Source organism: Aulonocara stuartgranti, assembly GCF_965226115.1.
Source record: "Aulonocara stuartgranti genome assembly, chromosome: 17".
NCBI lineage: Eukaryota > Metazoa > Chordata > Actinopteri > Cichliformes > Cichlidae > Aulonocara > Aulonocara stuartgranti.
The window spans coordinates 40,782,338-40,790,271 of NC_138953.1; positions in this window are offsets into that span (position 1 = coordinate 40,782,338).

Below are 7,934 nucleotides of genomic sequence, written 5' to 3' on the forward strand. Positions count from 1 at the left end.
AGACAAATGCATTAGTGTTTGAAGATAAAGAAATAAGTAATAGTTATTACTTGATTATTGTGCCATAAGACTGTACATGATGCTGTTATCAAATTCAAAAGCAGCATTTTTTTAAGTAAAATTTCTGACTGATGTGTTTTCTGTACCATTGTCTGCATTCTGTTATTTACATTTTAGGTAGCATCCATTCTTTTTTGGAGACTGTTTAAACACCTCGTTTTACTCCAGAGTCTTTCTAATCACAGTGTAAGACGCTCTCAGTGGGATCTGCACTGCCCTCCCTCCTCCTGAACACATGTAACCTTGAGAGCAGTAGAAACATGTCCTTGACATTTTCACTGACCTTACAAAGCATAAAGAAAAACTACGATGCAGAACCCTTCACTCGTGAGCTTTAACAGCTATTAAGAACCTTCAAAAACGGATTCGCTCCAAGCCTGCATATTGTTAGCATCTTCATCCATGGTTTACAGCTGATCCTGGGTGTGTGGATAGTCCTGCTCCCTTTGCCAAGTGGCTGCAGGGGCAAAAATAATGATCTTTACAGACATACCAACGCTATCTGGAACAGATAACACAGCTTTAATGGCTCCTTATCCTTTGGCCCCTACATTGTGATAGGCATCCTGGAAAGTATATCCCAGTTGTTGGATCATTAGCGCTTTATTGTAGGCATAATGTACTTTTGTTTGTGTGGGATTTGAGTTTTCTAGCGAAAGCGTAGCTCTGCTGTCGGTACCAAAGGACAACAAAATGCAGAATCAGTAGGTCACAAAACACAACGCAATGTTTGCTTCTTAAAAAGACAAACATAAAACTGATTCTTTGTATCAAAGTAGTATCTATCTGATTTCCTCTGCTTTAAAGAAGTATCTCAGATCCTAATCTCAAACTATCTGTGGAGACATTACATCTGTGCTTATTATGTCTGTATAAGCAAACTTTTGCACTGTTTACTACCATTGTGTGTGTGCGTGCGTGCGTGCGTGCGTGCGTGCGTGCGTGCGTGCGTGCGTGCGTGCGTGTGTCCAGGGAAAGCATTACACAAGTTATCACTGTCAGTAGCTTCGATGCAATGAGGACACATAGAAACAAACTAACAGTCAGTGAAAGCAGGACTGTGCAGACTTTCAGCCTCTTGGGTCTCAGGGTCTTTCTTTTGATGTAGCAGTAACTTCTACCAGATGTCCATTTAGGCCCCAGCCTACCAATTCAACCATGAACGGAAGATTACAGCAAGCCACCTTCCACACACACACACACACACACACACACACACACACACACACACACACACACACACACACACACACACACTATTCTTCAAAGTGGCCAGATGATGATGGTTAGAATGGACGAATCAGCTGAGAGTAAGATTTTAATTATTTGAACACAATATCAAATAATACCCATCAATAGACTTCACACTGTTCAAAATGCAGGAGCAGGACTTCTCCATATATTACACCAGTTTAATGACTCTACAGTGGTTTTCCATCTGCTTTAGAGTTGATTTTAAGATTTTATTTCTTACTTTTAAAGCTCTTGAGGTCCTGGCAGCAGAATATACAGTTCAGTGTGTATCAAAAGAATAATCTGATTTCAAAGCGTTTGAATTCTATAGTTGTTCACTGATAATGACATTGAAAACACCGACTGTGTTTTCAATCGTTAAACAGGAGATTTACGAGTTTCCATGAGTTTCCCACGGTTGCCAGTAGGCAGCATAACAACATCAGTGGCTGCTGTGACTCCAGACATGCTTGAAAAACTATGGGACAACTGTCATGAGGACATTTGCTATGCGTCCAGAGGGGCAAACATTGAGTACCTGTGAACACTGTAAGTTTTGTAGTTTAAATTTTGGTAAATGGTAAATGGACTGATTCTTATATAGCGCTTTTCTACTCTCCTGGAGTGCTCAAAGTGCTCTATACAACACGCATTCATGCAAGCACTGTTGTCTATGCTTTGTCAGCGCTTTCTAACTAACATACATTCATACGCATTCATACTCTGAAGCATCGGCCTCTGCCGTGGCCTCCAAGGCCTCCGAAATAAACCTGTGGGTTGTCATTCTTGTGTGTTAACAGACCTCTCTGCATTGAATCATATCTGTTATTAACCTCTGTCTCTCTTCCACAGCATGTCTTTATCCTGTCTTCCTTCTCTCACCCCAACCAATCATAGCAGATGGCTCCGCCCCTCCCTGAGCCTGGTTCTGCCGGAGGTTTCTTCCTGTTAAAAGGGAGTTTTTCCTCCCCACTGTCGCCCTAGTGCTTGCTCACAGGGGGTCATATGATTGTTGGGTTTTTCTCTGTGTGTATTAATGTGTGATCTACTGTACAATATAAAGCGCCTTGAGGCGACTGTTGTTGTGGTTTGGTGCTGTGTAAATAAAATTGAATTGAAATTGAGCTGAACTGAAGAGATCAGCAGTCGGGGGGTAGCCTGGACAGAGCCAATGAGCTGAATCTGTTTATCAGCAGGTTCATTACTGGACCTCCTGTTGCCCTCCTCACACATTGCCAACCTTAACACCGCCTCGGCCACCAAACAATGCACCACTACATGCTCCCTCCCCCATACATCCACACCCTCCTCACAAATTTCCCTTTTATAAATGACTGTGACGTGAGGAGAGAACTGGGGCCACTACACCAAGGTAAAGCTGCAGGCCTTAATCATGTCGTTTCCAGCATCCTGAAGTCCTGTGCTGCCCGGCTTTCTCACATCCTGCAGTAACTCTTCAATCTGAGGCTACATCCACACTATCGTTTTCAGTCGTTTTCACAGAGTTGTGCGTCCACGTTGAAACAGCCAAAAACACTCACGTTCCAGTCCTGCATGAAACGCATGAAGATTCGGCCTGCCTCATTTCTGCCGTTTATTTACTTTCTGGTTCGTTGAAACATCGCAGCAAAACACAGAGGAAAACACCGAGTATTTTAAATGGACTAACAATGAGGCGGAGTTGTTGCTGCGAGTAACACAAAAGTACAAAGTTGCAAAAGCGAGTGAGAAGCATGTACAGACTGATATTAATCTTTAACAGGGCTGTCAAAACTGAGAGCAAACAAAACAACTGCTGTATAATGCCCTCTGCTATCTTTGGTTAATTGGTCACATGACTGCATCACATGACTAAAATATGTCATCGTTTTCGAAAGTCTCCGTTTTCGCTGTCCACACTGCGACGCAAACGCACCGTCTTCAAATGTATTTGTTTTTGAGAGCGGCGGGAAAACGTCGTCTCAGTGTGGACGGGAGCCAAAACGGAGAGAAAACGAAGTGTTTTCAAACGAAAACGCATTAGTGTGGGCGTAGCCTGCTGCAGGAGAAGGTACCAACGCTACGGAAGACATCACATTTTGTGTCAGTACCAAAGAAAGCCACCCCTTTTGACCTTAATGATTTCAGACCAGTTGCCTTAACGTCACATGTCATGAAGGTGCTGATGAGACTGGTTCTTACTCAGTTTGCTTATCAGCCTCTTGTGAGGGTGGGTGATGCTGTTGCAGCGTCCTGACTCTCGGCTGTGGAGTGGTCAGGAAGAAATCGACTCTGTCTAAATGTCAGCAAGACAAAAGGAGATGGTGAAGAAAGAGTGGACAGCTGCAGGCACTTGGGCATGCACCTGAATAATAGACTTAACTGGAGGACTAAGAGTGATGCTGTGATTAGGGCTGGGTATCGTCACTGATTTCTAGAATCGATTCAATTCCGATTCACCACGTCCCGAATCGCTTTGATCCACGATTCGATTTAATTCAATTCGATTTTAATCTGGGAAATTTTGACAGTCAGAAATATTATAATTCAGATCAGCACATTTACATATTTTTGTATGTATAAAAAGGAAGCTGACACACACAAGACTTTATCACAGGTGTAGGCGTCACAGCAGATGCCTTTGTGTCAAAGTAGCTGAAGATAAAACACAGAAAAACATGAAGGTGTTTTTTCCTGGCCTGGGATTTTATAAAAATATTCTGCAGTACATCAAAAACGAAAGAAAACCATAAATCAACACATGAACGTTACCTCTGAAGTTACAGCGGTTTTATTAGAGACACGGCGTTTTGCATTTTGCATAATTTTAAAAACTTTAAATTTGTTCAGTATTGAATGGCAGAAATTAGGTTTTCTTTTCGGAAGAATATAAAACGAAGAAAAAAAACGTCGTCCGACAGCCTGTAAACAGCGGTAGACCTGTGCGTAACAAGCAAGCGAATAATGAAGAAAACAGATTTTTAGACGGGAAACTGTGGAGAGAGAGAGAGAGAGAGAGAGAGGGGGGGGGAGAGAGAGAGAGAGAGAGGGGGGGGGGAGAGAGAGAGAGAGAGGGGGGAGAGAGAGAGAGAGAGAGAGAGAGGGGGGGGGGAGAGAGAGAGAGAGGGGGGGAGAGAGAGAGAGAGAGAGAGAGAGGGGGGGGGGAGAGAGAGAGAGAGGGGGGGAGAGAGAGAGAGAGAGCTGTGCATCCTGGTGGAAGCAAAACAGTAAAAGTCGGAGTGAATTCATGACGATGTTTATGTGAAGCGTAGTTTGGATCTTCTTTTGCTGCTGGTTCGGTCAATGTTGTTTGGAGAGAGATCAAACTAACAGCTTTAGAATCAGCGCATAAAGGGCGTGAACACAAAGCGCCGAAACATCAGAATCAGCGAGCTGTCGGCTTTCAGCCCCGACTGTGAGAAAGGCGACATCTCACTGATTCTGATCCGCGGGTCGCGCTGTGTGTTTAAGTCTTTGTGCAGAATACGTGTTCCTGCTCTCATTTACTGTCTTAGCTGTTTGGTGGTTGTTGAAATTTTGTGAGATGTCACCTGAGATTCTGGCATTTCGGGCAAAATAAATTTATATTAAAAAATCGATTCAGGATTTTAATGAATCGATTTTACGTTATCCAAGCCAGAATCGATTTTAATCGATGAATCGATTATAAAAACCCAGCCCTACTGTGATGCTTTCTAAGGAAGCTCAGATCCTTTAATGTGTGCACCAACACGTTTTCAGCCTGTGGTACAAAGTGCTATTTTGCTTTTGCAGAATCTGGAGGCGTCCGAGTCGGGGACAGGAAGTCACTGAGCAAACGCTTCACTCCACTCTATCTTCACTTTTACTTTTCTTTCTTTTTGTCACTGTTGTAAATATACAAATTCTTGCAGTATATCATAGTATATGGCCCTTACTTAATTATTTAACCATCTTGTTTCTTGTTGTGTATTGTAGACTATTCAATACACAACATGTATGTTGCATAATGTCGTTTTTGTGATTCCTGTCCGTGTCACAACGAGGCAAAAGTGTACACTGGAGAGAACGTGTGTCATCAACCATATGGATACAAAGCAGTGTAATAAAGAAAGATCACTGTGTTGCTGTTAAATGTGCAACATGTTGCACCTGACTGTGCCTCCACTCTAACATTTATTTGGTGACATGAGATTATGCTGTTAAAGTCCTGAAAGCATCTTTTGGTGACCTCCAACACTGAGCCTTTAACCTCACGTGCACCTCATGCAGTATTTGCAGGTTTTAAAATCTGTGGGTAGCACAGGAAAGAGACTGAATCTGAGAGAAAGCAGAGAAAAGCGGAGCTGCTGGTGGAGGCTGAAGTGTTTGTCTTAAGATGAAGCAGACCACTTGAGCAAGACTCTCTCTGAGCAGCTTGTCCAAAGAGATTAACTGAGGCTCCGCTAAAGGTTCTCCCAACCTGAAACAGCACAAATGAGGCCCCGGACTTACCTGGGACAGCCTACAGGGACAAGATGCCAAACTGTCTTCTATAATTTATCATTTATCCAAGGGGAACTTAGTGTTACTGCAATACAGGGAACAAGTTATAGCTATGATCTGTCCTGCAACACACCTGAATGAAATGATTAGGTCATTATCAGGCCTCTGGAGAACTTCAAGAAATGCTGAGGAGGTCGTTTAAATCAGCTGTACTGGATCAAGGACATCTAAAACCTGCAGGACACCGGCCCTCGAGGCCTGGAGTTGGACACCCCTGAGCTGCATGTTACATAAAGAATAAAAAGAAATCAGTAAAAACTCATGATTCTAGCTAACATGTACAAACAATTATGTGGCAGGAATAATTGCACTGATTGATTTTTAATATAAACTGCACAATTAAAATGTCGTTAGTCATTGAATAAATCTGACTGCAGAAAAAGAGTCAATTCCTGAGTCAACTGTCACAACAGCTGCTTCAAATTCTACTAAACAGAGAGAAAATGCTGTGGTGCAAGCACGTGATGGCAGTGGGAAGAAAAAACGTTTAAAGTGCAATTTTATTTGTATAGCACATTTAAAAACCACAGGTATGTGCTTCACAGAACGAGATAAGAGCAATAATAAATACAAATAAATAAAATAATACAAATAAAATAAATACAAATAAAATATACCAACAGGTGGAGACAAAACTAACCAATAATACACCAGGCATAGTAGGCACAACCCGAAAGGCTGAAGGTTAAAACATTATAAACATTAATAAAGCAAAAAAGATAAGTTACAGTACACTTACAAATGTGGGCTCTAGAAGGCGGGGAAAGCAAGGCTAAACAAATACGTTTTTAATTGAGATTTAAAAGATTGAATTGAATCAGACGCCCGAATAGCTTGAGGGAGGTTATTCCAGAGGTAGGATGCGACAGCGGCGAATGCGCGGTCACCTCTGGTCTTGAGCCGAGATCTAGGTCGCACCAGGAGCATTTGATCTAAGCGCTCTCCCAGGGGTATAAAAGCTAAGGAGATCCCTAAGATAGCTGGGTGCGGTGCTATTTATGATTTTAAAAGTGAGCAATAAGATTTTAAAATCAATATGAAATTTAATAGGGAGCCAGTGCAGGTCGGAAAGAGCTGGAGTAATAGACTCAAACCTGCCAGTTCCAGTTAAGAGACGCGCAGCTGCATTTTGAACGAGCTGCAGTTTGTGAACGAGGGCAGAATGGAGACCAGTGTAAAGGGAATTACAGTAATCTAATCTGGATGTAACAAAGGCATGGATACGTTTCTCCAGGTCCTTACATGGTATGTAGGGCTTGGCCTTAGAGATTAGACGTAGTTGATTGAAACTCGATTTAACTACAGAGGACACGTTTGTCCAACTTGAAGGAACTGTCCAAGACAACACCCAGGGTCCTCACAGTGTCAGAAAGGGAGTCAGCAAAGGGCCCAAAAATACCAGTTAGTTCAGCCCGAGAGGAGGGAGAATCAAAGATTACAATTTCAGTCTTCTTATCATTTAGAATGAGAGAATTGCTCAGTAGCCAGATTTTAACTTCATTCATACAATCGGAGAAGTGTTGCAACGACGACGTGACATCCTCAGCTAGTTCAAAATAGATTTGAATGTCATCCACATAGAAGTGGAAAGAAAAGTTGTATTTATCAAAGATTCGGCCCAAGGGTAACAAGTATAAAGAGAACAGCAAAGGACCCAGCACAGACCCCAGGGGGACACCAGAGGTAACAGGGGCAATGGAGGAGGAGCAGGTACCCATGGTGACAGAAAAGGGCCTTTCTGTGCTTCAGCACCCCCAAAATGAATCAAAGCACCCCCAAAGATTTCTTACTTTTTTTGGCAATATTTGCTGTTAATGACACACTGCTAAAAATATAACAATTATACAGTAGTTGGTTGAGACATAACATTTTAACAACACAAGTATAGATATTTTTATGTGGTTCAGCCACAACTCTACTAAAACCTCAGCCAGTAATAGGTAGGCCAACGTTTGGACCGTCCAGTTGTCTGTATGACTGCTGCAGTATGTGCGCCACATTTGCACACTATCAGAAAGAGCCAAACAGCCCTGGTGGAGTGAGGAGCTGTAAAGAGAAGTAGAAGCTCTGTTTTTAAAAATGTTTTAAGCTTGTTTCAAAGATTCTGTACAGCAGCTTTAAATGTTTTCCAAAAGCAC